Source organism: Rhineura floridana, chromosome 2 (genome assembly GCF_030035675.1).
Source record: "Rhineura floridana isolate rRhiFlo1 chromosome 2, rRhiFlo1.hap2, whole genome shotgun sequence".
Classification (NCBI taxonomy): Eukaryota; Metazoa; Chordata; class Lepidosauria; order Squamata; family Rhineuridae; genus Rhineura; species Rhineura floridana.
In genome coordinates this window covers 121,067,992-121,086,344 of record NC_084481.1, presented here as the reverse complement: position 1 = coordinate 121,086,344, position 18,353 = coordinate 121,067,992, and the positions used below count along the sequence as shown (strand labels likewise).

Sequence of the window (18,353 nt, the reverse complement as noted above, 5' to 3'; positions counted from 1 at the left end):
AATTCATCCTTGTTCTTGAAATGGTTTTACCAAATTAAAGATTCCTTGGTTACTAACATTCCTCATTCATACTACTAGCAAGCCTGCAATGCTTTGCATGTTTACTTGGCAGTATGCTCCATTGAACCCAATGGGACTTACATAGGGTTGTACTACACAATATTTTAAGTGAATGTTATTTTTGACGGTATAGCAGTGTTTAACTACTTGGATTAATAGTCAGTTGGTGTGATCCAAGTTTGTTGGATATTTCTTTGTAAAAGACCTTTTTACTTAGAAATTCCAATAGACAGAAAACAACACAGTGCATAATTTAAAATGGATGCTCTGCAGTTTCTAGCTCAGACTTCATTGTGTTAACTAGACTTTATTTGAGTATACCTTGTGGGTTGAGTGGCCTTACTTTTCTCTGTCTGCCTGAACGGGCTTTGTCTGGAATTTCTGGCACCTCTAGGTCTTGGGCATCTCTACAGTACCACAACAGTAGACTTAATTGTGCCAGGTTAATTGTTAAATCTCTGGTCATAAGCTCTAAGCAGGAAGTGGAGGGAGGGAGAACAAAAGGAATGAAACACAATACTAATTAGATGGTGTAGAACTGCATGAAGAAATTTGTTTTGAATTTGCTTCCAGTTTTGCACAAGTTTGGGTTAACTTGGCCTGTTACTAAGCTTCTTTGTTCTATGATATTCTAGAAACCAACTGAGAGAAAAATGTGCATTTTCTTCTTTTCCAAACTCTAGCTCAGTTTTTACCATCTTCTTTTGAGAATCAGTGTGTTCAGTGTTAATGTAGTTGTCTGTAAAAGACAATTAAGTATAAATTAATAATGCAACCCTATGCATACTTGCTGCATGCATACAACGGGTGGTATTAAATGCTAGCCCTACTCAGAGTAGACCCACTGAAGCTAATAGACATGACTAAGGCTAATTAATTAATAATAATGGGGTTGTAGTCAACTAAGTCCTACTCAGGGTAGACCTATTGAAATTAATGAGCCCAAGTTAATCTTGTCTATTAGCTTCAATGGGTCATAAAAACTTAGGAAGCCGCCTTATACCACTGGCCCATCTAGCACAGTGTTGTCTGCTGTGACTAGCAGTGGCTCTCCAGGGTTTGAGACGGGGAGCCTCTGCCTACTCTACCTGGAGATCCCAGAGATTGAACCTGATACTTTCTGCCTGCAAAGCAGATGGTATCACTGAGCAACAGCCTCTCCCCAAATTAGATTGCACAAATTGGGGAAAGAACATGGCGCAGTAGCAGAGCATCTGCCTTGCATGCTGAAGGTCCCAGGTTTAGTCCCTGGCATATCCAGGTGGGGCTGGGACAGACCCCTGTCTGAAATCCTGATGAGCAGCTGCCAGTCAGTGTTGACAGTACTGAACTAGATGGACCCATGGTCTGACTTAATATAAAGCAGCTTCCTGTGTTTCCATGGAAAAGATTCAGATTAAAAAGAAACAGATAAGAAAGATTCTATGACTTCTGTGATTCTATCAGAGCCTGTAAAAAATAAAGAGAAACGGACAAGGTCTTTTAGAGCTTGGTTGCTGCACTATATTGTCATTCTCACTAGGGGGAGTGTTGCGTATGTTGCTCGTATAGGACAAACAGGAACCGTGCAGATTTTCTGAGGCTTTATATGGAGCTTTTAAAACCTTCACTGACTGTCTTCAATTAACTTTCCAAAGAAGGAAGTCTCCAAGGCCCTATCTTAAAGTTTAAAAGGTTTGGGTTTGTTTCTGCTCCCATTTAAATTCCTGTCAAAGTTCCCATTGAGTTCAATGAGATTCAAAGAGCGTCCTTTTTGTTTCCATAGCAATAAGCTTAAAAAAAGAAAGAAGAAAAGCAAGATTTTATTCTGAGTATTTTATCCAAGATTGCCTGGGTGCATAGCTGCTAGACATTTAAGTGGGCACCAGTTTTAAAATGTTTTGAAATAGGAAAATGTTGACACTGGAAATTAATTTTATTTTTATAGTCTAGAAGGCATCAAGTCTATTTTTTCTTAAATGTTAAAATAGTTTTCACATACAACTGGGATAAAGGTAAATGAATTTAAATTTGTGGTTGATGTAGGAAATCATCCTGTGTATCCTGATGTTTGTCACACTTCTGTATAATCAAAATTTGTTTTTAATTTCCGTAATCTTAAAACTGACATTTTCTTAAAATTCTTTTCATTTTATTCATTTTAAGCACTGTGGCATACAATTGCATAGTTTGTATCTAATTTTATGAGTGATACTGGTGGAGCTCTGCCCCCCAGCTTGCTCCACTTGCCAACCAGGGACTCCCCCCAGACTGCCAAACACACACACACACACAGAGGGACTCCCAAACAGGTCACCCTCCCCCCCAACGTGTCACTAAGTTTCCTCTTCTCCCCCCCCATGGGTTGCTAAGCTTCCTCCTCTCCTCCCCTTCTCCTGTGAGTTGGAGGGAGATGGCCAGCAAGGTGAGCAACACAGGAACAGTGGGGAGTGGCCAGCGCATTGCCTCAGCAACTGTCCTCTGTCACCACTTCCCTTCTTCATGCCTTCCGCCGCTGAGGCTGTCGGTGAGGTGGGGGGGCAGCAACAGCAGAGCAGGACAGTTGATAAGGAACTACCCTGGGCTGTCCTGACTGTTCCTGCATGGCTTGCCTGGGTCACTTCGCTTTCCCACCTTGCTCGCCTCATGCCCACCTTGCTCACCCGCTGGTCTGCCATCCTTGCTTGCCCATTCCTGCTGAATCCCTGCTGTCCCTTGCCCCCATGGAATGCTGTTGTCATGCTGCCTGAGGCTTACAAAAATATTATATATGTATACATAGATATTTCTGTTAGGAACTGAATTTTGCAATATAAATTGAACTAAATTTTAATTAATCTTAATAGCATTTATTTTATTTATTTAACAAAATTTATATACCACTTGGTTGTAAAATAAACCCTCTAAACAGTTTAAATTTTTTAAACATTATTGATAAAACAGTTCAAGTAATTGCAAACATTTTTAAAACAAAACAGCAACAGACTAAAAAGATTAAAACATATCAACATCTATGAGTCAGGACAGGCTTGCTAAACATAAAAGTTTTAAACAGGTGCAAAAAGAATACAGCAAAGGCTCCTGCCTGATGTGAATAGGCAAGAAGTTCCAAAGAGTAGGTAGGGCCACACTAAAAGAACGATTTATTGTAAGTGTGAAACAAGTATTATGCAGCACCTGTAACAGTGCCTGTACCATAGATCGAAGTGCTCGAGTGGGCACATATGGGGTAAGGCGGTGCCAGACTACATACCTGCTTCTTTAGGGGGAGTGCAACCCCTTCCAGGGCAGGCAACTGACCAATTTCTTGGATGCGGGAACCACTCACCTACAGTGCCTCCATCTTGCCAGGATTCAAGCTCAGCTTATTTTTCTTCATCCCACCATTGTGTTCATTTATTCATTTTAGGAAGAAGATCCCCACCCCAGCAATTGTCCAGTCTTATGCCCTAGTGTACAGAGTCAGCAAGCATAGAAGCCAGGGCCAGAACCCCAGCATCAGGGGGAAACGAATGGCATGATAAGACTGGTATATTTCCCCTCAAGGATGAAAAAGCAGTTAGAGGAGGACAATTTTAAGATGAAAAAGGTCAGTAGACTTCTCCACCTACCAGAGCTTGGAAAAGTTACTTTTTTGAACTACAACTCCCATCAGCCCCAGCCAGCATGGCCACTGGATTGGGCTGATGAGAGTTGTAGTTCAAAAAAAGTAACTTTTCCAAGCTCTGCACCTACCCTTCTTCTCAGAAGCAACCTTCCTCAGGATGCTTTAAGTTCAAAAACAAATACGGAAGAAAGGTAGTGCATTAAAATCTATGTGTGTTGCAGTCATAGTATTCAGGGAATAAAAGATAGTGAGGTGGGGCTGCTACACGCCACATACACACCTGGCTTGCATATCATGCTAAACTGTAGTTTAGCTAGACGTGCATGAGCTGAAATGAGCTGCAGTGAGCCTTGGCCTTGTATGCCCCCCCCTCCAGTTTTGGTTAACTACAGATTACCAAAGCTGGAACGGTGGTTAACATTAACTATGGTTAGCTTAAAGTATAACAAGCCAGCTTGAAAAATCATTGTTTGAAGATGGTTCGTTTTAAACTAATCATAGTTAAAGTTAGCCACAGTTCAAGGTCTAGAGACAATGCTACAAAAGCGGAAATGAAGGCTTACGAACTCCTGCTGTCTGAGCAAGAGGAGGAGAAGGGAAGGGTGTGTGTGTGTATATATAGATCTGATCTTGCTGCAGCTTGTTCCTACTTTTGCACATTGTGCTAAACCATAGTTTAGAGTGACACATGCAAATGTAGCCACTCAGGATGCATCAGCACAATGAATATACCAGCATGATGTTGCACTGAAAGCACAGGGTTTTGGGTTCTGAAAATGAAGCAGAGTTTGTATCACTGATGTAAAGCAGCGTCATAGAATTAAGGTGTTCTATACATCATTGGTTTTGGAACTTTTTCTGTTCTATGGTGTATTTTTATTTGGTGCTAGTGGTGCTTCAAAATATTACTTAATTCCAAGATTTGTCATATGCCTCATATGGATGACTTATTTTCAGAAAGCTTTAATGTTCATTAACAAAATGTATATAACACTTAGTTGACAGAGGATTTCTAAGTGGTTTATAAAGGGCCATTGGATCTATTATTTTTTAAAGTTTATATATATAATATATAATGTAAACCGAGAAGCAGAAGATAAACCTCAGTCTGCCAAGGCCCAACTGCAAAACTCAGTGGTGGCTACTTTACACAGTATCTACTAAGACATAGGTAGCCAATGCAATGCCCTCCAGGTTTTGTTGAACTACAGCTCCCATCAGCCCCCGTTAGCATGTCAAGGATGATGGGAAATGTAGTCCACCAACATCTGGAGGGCACCACGTTGGCTGCCTCTGTACTAAGAAATGCCTGTAAAACCCAATTCAAACATATGGTAATTACACAACTGCCTTTGGATGTACTTATGCATTTCTCATTAATTTTAGTTATATGCAATTGTGTTAAATGAAAAATAAGTAAGATGGAAAGATCCATTCATTCATATAGCTTTTCAATGAACCGTCTGCCTTTTTTATTTTCTCTGCAGCAAAAATTAACAAAAAGTATGGTTGTTTCTTTGCAAATAAATATTCAGTGACAAAAGGCAGCAGCTTTTTGCCTTGTTATACATACACAACTCACACTTATTTTATTGGCTAACTAACTGCACAAATGAGAAACCTAGCCAGGTATGGGCAAGGTGAACAGATGGTTAACTTGTGTGGAATGTGGGTTAACATTTTTGTGCTGCAATGAGTGATATGTCCTGGAAGCAAGAAAACTTTGGGATAAATGGGTTTCTTTCTCTCATTTCACAACCCTCATTCCTGACTCATATTTTTTCTGCTTAACAGAAGGATGAAAGAATACAGGATGCCCTGCTTGGCGACAAGGAATATCTGAAGAAATTAAGTTTTGTCACATAGTATTGGGTTAAACAACAAGGTAAGCCATTTAGCTGTCTCAAGATTAATTTTGCCGCCCTCTAATCCTTGCTATTGTATTTCAGTTTGATCTCAGAGCTAAAGATCTCCAATCCGTAATGTCAGATGACCCCCTCCCTCACACATGCAGCACCTCAGGCAGTGGCTGTCCTCTCTTTTTATTGCATAAGGTTTTGCAACCCAACCTGTCTCTGCACTCTTACTGAGTGGAAAGTACCTTAAACCTGACGTCATTGACTGAAAAGGCGTTATCTTTCTCTAGCTGTAATAATCAATTTGAAACAAGAGTGCCTTTTCCGAGGCTGGCTTGGTGGGAGCCATGGAGGAGGGACTAAAAGCTTGACGGGGGGGGCGGGGGAAGAAAGTGGATGAAAAGGCATGCATTCATGGATGTCTTCCAGAATTGTAACTCCATGTGAGTGTGTGTGCGTGGAGTGACAGAGCATGTGAGAAAAAGGGTGAGTGAGAATAATCTCCATGACAACAGACTCAGCCAGTCTGTGTACTCTCCCCACAATCATTTTGGCTGAAATCTGCACTGTGAAAGGTCATGAGAAGGAGCTGTGGGAAGCACAGCAGGTATTAGACTCTTAACACACACTCGTTTGTCCAGTACCTCAGCTAATAGGACAACATTTTTTGTCTGGGAAATACAAAAATCAAGAATGGCGTGGAAAGGAAAGTGCTTCAAGTGGCAGGTAATGGAAACTTTTCTTCTCTCTTTTCCTTCTTCCCTCTCTTTAATTTTTCTTTTCTTTTCTGGAGCTGAATGTTGGCGTATGTTTGGAATCCCAGGCTCTGAGGAATGATGTCATGCCCTAGCAGTTGGATTCTGTTAAGCAAAGAGGGAGGAAATTGTGAATTTCACCCACCCACTTTCCTGACAAATAGATTCTTTTGCCTGTAAAAAATCGTTGGATCTTGTACTAGGATTACCACTTTTTCAGTATATGAAGTATTTCAGCAAAAGAGGGAAAGATACTTTCAGGAAAGTTTCTCGAGACCTGCAAACGGCAATCAGATCCAAATCCACCAAAATGATGGTGATTGCATTTAAGGTAATTATTTTTACTCTTTGGATTGTCAGCTTCTGAGCGGTTGTTTAATTTTTCCTGTGATTCAAGTGCCTACACACACTTAAATGAAGAAATATTTGGGACAAAATAAATAAAGCTTGTACTTGGGCTTTACACAATTAAAAGGATACATGATTTGCTTATTCCACCTTTTTCGTTAGTGAGTTTGTGTTTCCAACAGTATGTTGAATGAGATTCAGCGGAATCACTTACTTAGGAGATGCATTTTTTACATCACCTTGTTGCAGGAGAAGTTTCATTGTTTGCATGTTGTAGATATATGGTTTTAAATAACACATTCAGTAGAAAACAAACTCCATGGGGGGTGTCAAAGAAGACATGTTCTTTTAAAAGTGCATTCCAGAAAGTTCAGATAAAGTTTCCTTATTATTTATCATTAGAGGTTTTGTTTGTTTATAACCTGCTCTGTTTTTTTTTAAATGAGAGTACTTAGTATTGTAGGTTATTTTGGGGTTACATGTATTTTTAGCACCTTTTATGGTAAATTCCAACTGGGTGCAGATGTAAGGCAGAGGCACAAAAACCCCTTTTCATTTTAGATGAGCAATTAAATACTTAAATGAAGTGCCTCAAGTTGTGCTTTTATAACTGCTTCCTTTGGTGGAAAATATGTAATGTTACAGTGCCTCTCTAATAAAATAAAATCTTGTGGAAAAACTCTGCTGTCTGATACATGACCAAAATATACTGGACTGACAATGATGATCTGAGGATTCTCCTCCTCCTCCTCCTCCTCAGGAGTTCAACTAAGGACAGAGTCCTCATGTTCAATTTCTGGAGCTTATATAAAGATGACCTAGGGATTGGCCTTAGTTCAATGGTAGAGCAACTGCTTTGCATGCAGAAGGCCCCTGGTTCAGTCCCTGGCAACTTCAGGTAGGGCCGTATAACCCCTGGAGAGATACACTGCCAATCAGTGTACAATACTAAGCTAGATGGACCAATGGTTTGAGTCCATACAAGGCAGCTTCCTCTGTTCCTCCAATCTGACCTGATCCTCACATTTCTTGTCTTCTGCAATTTCTGTTGGGATGTATGAACTTTCTGCCAATGAAACACTCTGAGAGCTGGAGCCGTGGCCTGCTAAGCCCTTTCCCTTTTCTTTTTGCTGATGTGGGCTATTGAAAATATAAAGATAACCCACAATTCATATATTCAGAAGGGCCACCATCTAGCGAGATATGTAGAAACATGCTGTTTTCAGCCTCCATATGTTCCATATGTAGAGTATGTGGCAAATAATGAATTTTGGATAATTGAAATTCTGATAATACAGAAGATAGTTGAGTCAGTGTGCAGGAGAGTCTTGGGCTGCTTTCAGACATGGTGCTTATTGCGTTAGGTTAATGGATTAAAATGGTAGCGATTCTGCTAAAATTCCTTTCACTCTGCAGTACCTGTTGCGTTAAGGAACAGTAGCTTTTTCAGCCAATATACTGGCGTTTTGTGCAAATGTCTTTCACATGGCTGCAATGAACAACGTCTTGTTTATTTTCGTCAGGCAGAAAAAAAAGGCACTTAAAGGGCAGGAACGCACTGGATGCTGGGATGCCTTTCGTGTGAGTGGCTGCAGCTACCAAAAAACCCCCCATGATTTTCCAGGTTCCCAAAGCTTGCAAATGGATTATTTTTGGTATTGTTTATCGCAAAAATTTGCGCTAAACTTGCACTATATTCCCCTAGAATTCCAGAACTAGCTTGTATGTCATGTGAAAGATAAAATATAACGCACAAATTACCAGGTAAGAAATTGTCAGAATAATGGAATAAAGTGCAGTGTGAAAGTAGCCTTGTTCAACAGATAAATTCTGTTCACAGATTTTTATATTTCTGTGCTCATTAGGGTGCCTTCTTTGGATTCATAGCCTATTTTGGCCACAGTTTCAGTTTTTGGCTAGGTCATAAGTTTTCTTCTTAAGTTTCTCAAACAGAGTGTCTTTTGTGTTCTGTTACACAATGAAAGACACTTCTGATTGGCTTCAGTGTGCATGCTTGTGTGGTTCAGACATGCTGCTGATGGCCTATTTCCGCTTTCTGCTGGTATGACTGCAAGAAGGAAAACGTGGACTGAGTGAAAATAACAAAGACACTCCAGAAGAATAGAATTTGTCTCCATCCTATCTTTTATTACAGTCGCTCCCCGCATGTTGTAGAACGTACTTCAGAAAAGTTAAGAACAAAACTTCAGGTCCCATTATCTCATCTTTCCAGAGTTGAATTCAGGAGACAGGAACAGAATGTAATCCTGTCATAATATGTACACAACATAATGTAATCCTGCCATAATATGTACACAGTGGCTTATCATTGCCTATAGTAAGGCGGTGTTTTACTGTGCTACATAACATTTTGTATTGCTCTCTTCCAGCATCAATAATCTCTTTTCAAAAACATAAAATCACAGTTTCAACCAATGGATACCACAGCTTTTGATGCCAGTGTTCAGGAGTTTATATGGTTCTTCTATGAACTAATTGGTGGAAAGAGATGTAAGAATTTCTTTTCAGTAGTATATTCTGGGAGAGATTCTACTCCTGGGAAGAACTGAGATCCAGCAGAAGCTCCCACTGGATCCCAGAGTGGTTTACAAAACAATAAAATATAAGTACTCCTATCACAAAGCAATATTATATCATTAAGATATTATAACATTAGAAAGAACCAGTGTGGTGTAATGGTTAGAGTGCTGGACTATGACTTGGGAGACCGGTTCGAATCCCCATTCAGCCATGATGCGCACTGGGTGACTTTGGGCTAGCCACTGTGTCTCAGCTTCACAGGGTTGTTGTGAGCATAAAATGGAGAGGGGAAAACCCTGCACACCACTTTGAGCTCCTTGGAGGAAAGATGGGATATAAATGTAATAAAGACAATAAAAATAAATAAATAAATAAGGTCCCAGAGCAGGTTACAGTTTAAAAATACAATTTGCATTTGTTTTAAATACAGTTTAAAACAAATTTTATAGACACATTCTTATGGCGAGAATGAATGAAGAATTTAAAACTTAGAAGCAAACATACCTTGTATTTATACATAAAGTAAAAACAAATCCCCAAATCAAAGGTATGAACATTAATTCAATTAAAAAAAAGCATTTTATTCATTTTTATTCTTAAATTTAGATGAATATTTACTTATATATTGCCTAGGCAGCATACTTAGTGCCAAAGGTCCTTACTAAAGATCAAGACAATTAAATGGCATGTCTGTATATACAATTAGTATTATTTATTTATTTATTTAATTTGTATCCCGCCCTTCCTCCCAGCAAGAGCCCAGGGCGGCAAACAAAGCACTAAAACACTTTAAAACATCATAAAAACAGAACTTAAAATACATTAAAACAAAACAGTGTTAAAAACATTTTAAAAACAACCTTAAAAAAGGGTTAACATTATTAAAAAACATATTAAACAATTCTGACACAGATGCAGACTGGGATAGGTCTCAACTTAAAAGGCTTGTTGAAAGAGGAAAGTCTTTAACAGAGATAGCGCCTGTCTAATATTCAAGGGGAGGGAATTCCATAGGGTAGTGTTGCCATAGTAAAGGTGCGTTTCCTATATTGTGCAGAATGAACCTCCTGATAAAATGGTATCTGCTGGAGGCCCTCACCTGCAGAGCTCAGTGATCGACTGGGCATATAAGGGGTAAGACGGTCTTTCAGGCATGCTGGTCCCAAGCTGTATAGGGCTTTGTACACCAAAACTAGAACCTTGAACTTGGCCTGGTAGCAAATGGGCAGCCAGTGCAATTCTTTCAGCAGCAGGGTGACATGTTGGCAATACCCTGCTCCAGTGAGCAGTCTCGCCACTGCATTTTGTACCAGCTTCAGCTTCCGGACCAACCTCAAGGGCAGCCCCACATACAGCACATTACAGTAATCCAGCCTAGGGTTTACCAGTGCATGGACAATAGTGGTCAGGCTATCCCAGTCCAGAAACGGCCACAGCTGTCTCACCAGCCGAAGCTGGTAAAAGGCACTCCTAGCCACTGAGGTCACCTGGGCCTCTAGTGACAAAGATGGATCCAGGAGCACCCCCAGGCTACGGACCTGCTCTTTCAGAGAGAGTACAACCCCATCCAAAGCAGGCAACTGACCAATTATCCAAACTCGGGAACCACCAACCCACAGCACCTCCATCTTGCTAGGATTCAGATTCAGTTTATTGGCCCTCATCCAGCCCACCACCGAGTCCAGGCAGCGGTCCAGGACTTCCACTGCCTCTCCCAATTCAGGTGTTATGGAGAAATAGAGCTGGGTATCATCAGCATATTGCTGACACCTCGCCCCAAAGGTCCTGATGACTGCTCCCAAGGGCTTCATATAGATGTTAAACAGCATGGAGGACAAGATGGTACCCTTTGGCACCCCACAGCACAGCTGCCAGGGGGCCAAAAGACAGTCACCCAATGCTATTCTTTGAGAACGACCCTGGAGATAGGATCGGAACCACTGTAAAACAGTGCCTCCAATACCCATCTCACCAAGTCGGCCCAGAAGGATACCATGGTTAATGGTATCAAAAGCCACTGAGAGATCAAGTAAGAACAACAGGGTTGCACTCCCCCTGTCCTTCTCCCGATAAAGGTCATTCATCAGGGTGACCAAGGCTGATTCAATCCCATAACCAGGCCTGAACCCAGACTGGAATGGGTCAAGATAATTTGTTTCATCCAAGAGTATTTGCAGTTGCTGCGCCACAACCCTCGCAATCACCTTCCCTAAGAAGGGGGTATTTGCAACCAGTTGGTAGTTGTCACCAAACAATGGGTCCAGGGTGGGCTTTTTCAGGAGTGGTCGAATCACTGCCTCTTTCAATGTGGCTGGAACCACTCCCTCCCACAATGATGCGTTGACCACTCCCTGGATCCATTTGGTCAGACCCCCTCGGCAAGCTTTAATAAGCCAAGAAGGGCAAGGGTCAAGAGGACACATTGCTGGTCGCATCATCGCAAGCATCTTGTCCACGTCATCAGGCTGCATCAAATGAAACCATTCCCAAGAAGTTGCAGCAGACGTTGCACTGGACACCTCATTGGGGACTACAGTAGATGTGGATGGGGCATCAAGACTGCTATGGAGGCGAGCAACTTTACCCTCAAATTGCCTTGCAAACAATTCACAGTGGGCCTCCGAAGGGTCTAAGACTCCATTTCCTGGAGTTGATGTCAACAGACCCCTGACAATACGGAAAAGCTCCACTGGGCGGCTACTTGAGGATGCGATGGAGGCAGAGAAGTGGTCCTTCGTTACCGCCCTCACTGCCACACAGTAGGCACGGTTATGATGTTTTACTCATGCCCAATCAACCTCACAGCACGTCTTTTGCCGCTTGTGCTCTAGCTGTCGTCCAGCCTGTTTCATTGCCCTTAGCTCACTGGTGTACCAAGGTGCAAGCCGGGCTCCACAATACCGGAGAGGGCACCTGGGAGCAACCGTGTCGAGAGCCCGACACGCCTCGCTGTTCCACAGCGTGACAAGGGCTTCAACAGGGTCACCTGCTCTATCTACTGGGAACTCCCCCAGGGCATTCAGGAATCCAGTGGATTCCATTAGGCTCTGGGGGCGGACCATCTTAATCTGTCCACCATCCCTGCAGGGAAGGATGGGAGCCATAAGTCTAAACTTCATCAGGAAGTGATCTGACGATGACAATGGGGTGACATCCACCCCCGCTATCTCCAGACCACCCCTTCCTTCATCTGGAGCAAAAACCAAGTCGAGGGTGTGCCCTGCCCTATGTGTTGGGCCAGTAACAAGCTGAGAGAGCCCCATGGTCGTCATGGAGTCCATGAAGTCCCGAGCCAGAACACTAGAGGCAGCCTCAGCATGGACATTGAAATCACCCAGCACTATCGTTCTGGGCTGCTCCAATGCCACAGCCGAGATGACCTCCACCAGCTCGGTAAGAGAAACTGCTGGGCAGCAGGGTGGATGGTACACCAGCAGCAACCCTAGTTTACTGTCTCCTCGGCCCAACACCAGGTGCAGGCCCTCACAGCCAGCTCCAAGACAGAGTGGTTTCCTGGTGACAGTGATGGAAGTTCTTTAGACCACAGCAACTCCTCCCCCCCCGTCCCTGCAACCTGTGCTGGTGTTGCACAGAGTATCCAGATGGGCAATGCTGGGTCAGATCAACTCCTCCCAGCTCACCCACCCAGGTCTGGGTAATACACACCAAATCAGCACCTTCATCCACAATCAAGTCATGGATGAGAGTGGTCTTGTTATGTACCGATCTGGCGTTAAACAACAACACACACAGGCCAGTGGGCACAGCAGATGAGCAACGAGGAACCAAACCATGAGAGCAGTGGCAGCAAGGAACAAGGCGCAGATAGCCTTGCCTTTGCCTTCTCGGATAATTCACCACCTCCCCATGGCTATATTTCCCTCTGCCCATAATCACTGAAATTGGGGTGGCATCACCCATGTTCATACTAAGACTCCTCCTAAACACCTAATGTGGGCCCAACACAAGCCTACCAACAAAGCCTGCCAGAGCGAATTATCCCTGTAGGCCTCTGCGAGGATTGGGAACATTTGCACCTTCAAACTTTTTCACACAGTATCCAGAAGACAGTTATCTTAGCAGAATCCACGGAACCTGAAACTACTAAAAGATTTACAAAGATTGGCTTTCCAAATGTTAGCAAAAATTAAAATGAAATTATTTGGGATATGTGTAGCAAATCCTCTCTGCATCCTATAAAAAAAAGCATAATTCCCCTGTACTACTGCTACAAAAATTTCAGGAGGGAGCCAGCTCACGGACTAAAGTTCAGAATAATTTAGCACCTCAGCAGGTCTGCAGTTATGATGAATTGCATGCCAAGTGCATTCTTTAGGTTCGATGTACATTTAATGTAGATCTCATATATCCATTTTGCCAGTGGTAAAAGAAATGTTTGTGTACATAGTCTAATATGAATTGTGGAAACTGACTCTCCCCACCCTCCCCCTTGAAGACTGTGCTGCTCTAAAGGCAGGCTCAGAGACAAAAATGTGTAAGCATGGAAGAGATCATATATACTTCCTGAGTACTGTGCACATATACCTCTGGAGTACTGCTTCCTGATTTTGCTGCAGTAGTTCCCACTGTTGAGAGAGCAAAAGCGAGAGCGAGAGAGAGTGTTCTCTGAATGGCATAGTGGAATCACTATTCATCTGTGGAAACTGCAAGAGCAAACAAGGAAGCAAAGTTCCTGCTGTATGCATGCTCTTCCCTCCACCCCCTCCCCTCCCTGTCCTTTGGATCCTGGCCACAGAAAAATACTAGTTCTAGGAGTGTAATTTAAGACAAACCTTTGCCTGAAAATTAAGAACAAGGATGTCTCCTCATAGGATGGAGAATCTCCACAGTAATTTCCTTCTGAAAATGTACTGATCTAGCACCATGTCCACTCCTGTAATTCTGTTGCTACTGCTAAAGCCACATTTATTTCAGACGGCTTTCATAACGGTGAGGAAACATTGGGAAAAATGGCTGGTGCCATATCAGGGCTGGCCATAATCTTTTGTCTGCTCATACTGAAAATCCAACTGAAAATTCTGCCTCTGCCCCTGCCCCGATCCTTCAAGCCCTTAGTAGCGATGGGATACCACTTTCAAGATAGTGCTGCATACATATCTCCCCATGTGGCACCATTTGGAAATTGTCAACCTGGACTGATGGCTTTTTAGTGATAGGGGATGGTGGGTGATATGTATGCGTAAGTTATATATGCATGTTGTATGAAGATACATGAAGGCAATACACCCTTTTTTCTCCCTGCTGGCATTTGCAATGCTGGGTTTGATGATGATACTGATGCTGATTATTTGTATTTGTATCCTACCCTTCCTACTAAAGGAGCCCAGGGCAGCAAACATAAACAAAACAATTTAACAAGAAAAAGAAAAACATACTGAAAACAGTTCAAAACATTCCAAAATGCAATTACAATTAAAAACATTCTAAAACACAGTAAAAATATTGTAAAACACTGCTAAAAACATTATTTCAGCAGTAATCTTCTGGTTGTTCGAAATAGTCCCCTTCAGTCATCCAATTCCTGGGTAAACAGGAATGTTTTCAATTTCCTTCTGAAAGTAACTAGTGATGGAGACAAACACACCTCACTGGGGAGGGCATTCCCCAAATGGGGAGCCACCACTGAAAAGGCCTTGTTAATGGGTTAGCGGCAACCAGGCAGCGCTCAGTGGTGGCACTACCAACAAGGCCTCACCTGCTGACCATAAGGTCTGAGATGGTTGATACTGGGAAGGCGCTCTTTTAGATACTTGGATCCCAAGCCATTTATATGCTGCTACTAACACCTTGAATTGGACCCAGTAGCTCACTGACAGGACTAGTGACATATGGTTCCATTGGGTTGCCCCACTTACCATCCTAGCAGCCACGTTCTGCACTAGCTGCAGCCTCCAGACAGTCTTCTTGTGACAAATTTACAGGGTGGCAAGTTTTGGATAGCTTTCCTAATGTGATCCTTTTTAGTCTGGCATGTGTCATTCAGGTAGGTGTGCAGTTGGGAGGTCCAACATATATTCTCCTTAAAATTTTATTTCCATATAGGCTTTTTTTTTTACTATATTAAACCAGAATGACCATGCCCATGGAAAATGGGAATGAATGAATGAATGAATGAATGAATGAATGAAATAGGCCACCAAATCAGACAGGATCCTGGTGGGTCAAACTGGAACTAAATTGCTAAGAAAATTTGCTTTTGATGTGGTGGACAGAGCCAGAAGCAAAGGTGGGCTGAGCCACAGATTGATTGATTGATTGATTGATTGATTACATTTATTAGTCGCCCATCTGGCTGGTTTACCAGCCACTCTGGGCACCGTACAACATAAAAACATATAATTCACATTAAAACCTTAAAATTCCAACAATAAGACTAAAACCTAACCCGCCCCAAAAGCCTGCCTGAACAGCCAGGTTTTCAAGGTCTGGCGGAAGCACCTTTGTGCAGTAAGCTATGTTCCAGCCACAAAAAAACCAGAGGTTTCCACACCCACATTGTCTCTGCATCCTTCATCCAGGCAAGCAAGAGGCATTTCTGCATTCGGAGGACCTTCCAGACAGGAAAAAGCACTTGAGAGATGTGGCTTGGAGCAGAAACCTGGGTTAGATCAAGTCCCAAGGACCAAATAGAGAGGCCTGGAGGCCACATTTGTCTCCTGGGCCTTAGGCTCCCCACCCCGAGCTAGACTAAAGCCAAAAATAATACATTAAGCAGGGAATTACAAAGGTTCTTTTCTTATTGCTGAAGAGTCTATGCTCAGCCAAATATGGGCACCCTCCAGCTGGAGCAAACAGAGTAGCAACAGCTCTGTGTGTATGGCCATCTGTAGATGCTTGCTGGTCCAAACTGAAACTATAGAAACTCTTAGCTGAAAGCAAACCACTGCTCATGTAAGAAGCCCATCCAAGTATGGGAACAGGCACTTTGAAATTATGATGTATATGTGAGAGAGTGGAAACATGACAGTAAGTTGAGATAGCTGAAGGAGAACTCTCCCTGTCAGCCACCCTGGCGGTTGTAATGGTTATCTGTCCTTACAGGAGGAGCAGTGTAGAGTTTTGTTAGCAGCGGCGGCAGCAGCAGTGGCAACCCCTATCCTCACCTCTATATCTCTGGCCTTGTTCCTTTGGTGAACCTGTTGCAGTGGTTGCTGTTGTGATAGAAAGCAGGCTATTTGCATAGGCACTGAGCAGAGCAAAGTCTGGCATTTGTCACACATTTGTTACAATTTAAGCCTCCTGTATGGATTCTAAACATTTAAAGATTTTCTTAAAAGAAAAAGAAAGGTTCAAGTGAAAAGTAAATCCTAGTGTACTGGAAACTGAAGAGCTAATACATTTGGCTACTGCTAGCTATGGAGCATGCCAGTAAGTTGTAAAATGTCCTCCTTAACAAGTGTTATAAATGAATGCCTGCTGTGGCCATGGTTGCCACCCAGATAGAGAAGCTAGGTGGCAATGGCAGTGGTGGTGCGGTGCTTGGCAGTTTTACAGTAGTTCAGCTTTGGCAGTAATTTGCACAAAGAGATTTTACTTAACGAAAGAAAAAAAGGTTGCCCACTCTCACCCTAACAAAAGCAAGTTTAGACTCCTTTCTCCGAAAAGTACATAAAAGAGAGATATTTTCAGCCAAGCTGACACTGTCTTAATTTTCTTTTCTTTTTGCCATATTGCCAAGTGGTGTAATGTGACCTGTTTAAGATTGTAATGTTATATTTATAGTATTGAAATGGTTTTTGTGTTGCTGTGACATTTGTTGTTTTATTACTGCTGTTGTATTATTTTATTATGAAATTGTTTTTGTAATTATTGTTAGCTTTTGTTGTAAGCCACTTTGAGTACAGTTTGGTTTTTTTTGTAAGTTGCTTTGAGTTCCTTTTTGGGGAAAAAGTGACTAATAAATATTATTAATAAATAAATAAAATAAATATTTTGTGGATGATTGAGCTTTGTGGATGCTGCTGTACCAGCATTCAAGATAAAGAGAGCCTTGCAGATTTGGCCTACTTGTCTTGTAGTGTGCTATGCAGCTCAGTAGCTCTGAACTTGAGTGTTATTAGTTTCTGTTACTACAGTTTAATATTATTTATTTAATTAATTAATTTGTATCCCGCCCTTCCTCCCAGCAGGAGCCCAGGGCGGCAAATAAAGCACCAAAAAACTTTAAAACTCCATAAAAACAGATCTTAAAATACATTAATACAAAACAGCATTAAAAACAATTTAAAAAACAACCTTACAAAGGGTTAAAAACATTATTAAAAACATATTAAACAATTCTGACACAGATGCAGACTGGGATAGGTCTCAACTTAAAAGACTTGTTGAAAGAGGAAAGTCTTCAAAAGGCGCCGAAAAGATAGCAGAGATCGCAAATAGCAATGGTGTCTTCCATTCAAGCTCATAAGATGGCACAAACAACTAGAAAATAATAAGTGGAGTCCACAGTAGAGACTTATTATATTTTTTCAGACACATGGCGCTCTTGTTTGAATCATTTCACAGGAACCTGAGCAGGCTTGATTTGGAGAACTATACATCGGAAATGATCCTCTTGGTATAGCAAAATAGCCTGAAGGATACCTTTAATTTCAGGAGATTTTCTTAAACTCTTAGGAACAGTGACATGTTACAGCAAAGCAAACATACAAGACATGTACAAACCGCTGTTTCCTTAAAGTGCTTCTATACAGATATCAAATCAGAATGTAAATAGTGTCAGTTCCCAGCTATAACCTTGTTTCTGCTACAAGTCTCAACAGGAGAAACACAAAAGCTGCGTATATTTATCCAAGAAGCTCTAAATGCGGCAAATATCTTTCAGATCTGTGCACAAAGAGGTATCAGTGCCTGGAAAATAGTTTCCATATCCGCTTTTTCAGTTATCAGACACTTCATTGGCAATTTAGGACCCATGTTCATTTGCTTGTTTCTGTAGAAGATTTCCTGCTGAGCTAGACTATTATTACAGTGATTGAACTGGACTGGATCATGGGCATCTCTCACTACTTGATGTCTATATACTCTCTCCAGGATCAGAGGCAGAATGCCTCAGAATACCAGTTCCTGGGGAATAACAATGGGAAAGGCCTATTGCACTAACGCCTAGTTCATGGGCTTCCCAAAGGCATCTGGCTGCCCTTTCTAAAGGGAAAGGATGCTGAAGTAGATAAGTCTTTGGTCTGA

The 18,353-nt window shown here is 41.9% G+C and overlaps 1 protein-coding gene across 9 annotated transcripts in view; it reads left to right on the top strand.

Annotated features, from left to right (window-relative positions):
* Window positions 1-18,353, top strand: part of DENND2B (DENN domain containing 2B) — a 236,710-nt gene that overhangs the window by 44,022 nt on the left and 174,335 nt on the right. For 5 of the 9 annotated variants that reach the window (XM_061610355.1, XM_061610353.1, XM_061610361.1 and 2 more), the window contains exon 2: window positions 5,441-5,531. The gene's annotated coding sequence lies outside the window, so the exon portion shown is untranslated. Of the gene's footprint in view, window positions 1-3,448; window positions 3,629-5,440; window positions 5,532-5,925; window positions 6,229-6,295; window positions 6,589-18,353 lie in introns of those variants that run through there. The other 4 variants (XM_061610358.1, XM_061610357.1, XM_061610359.1 and 1 more) reach the window with 3 other exon arrangements.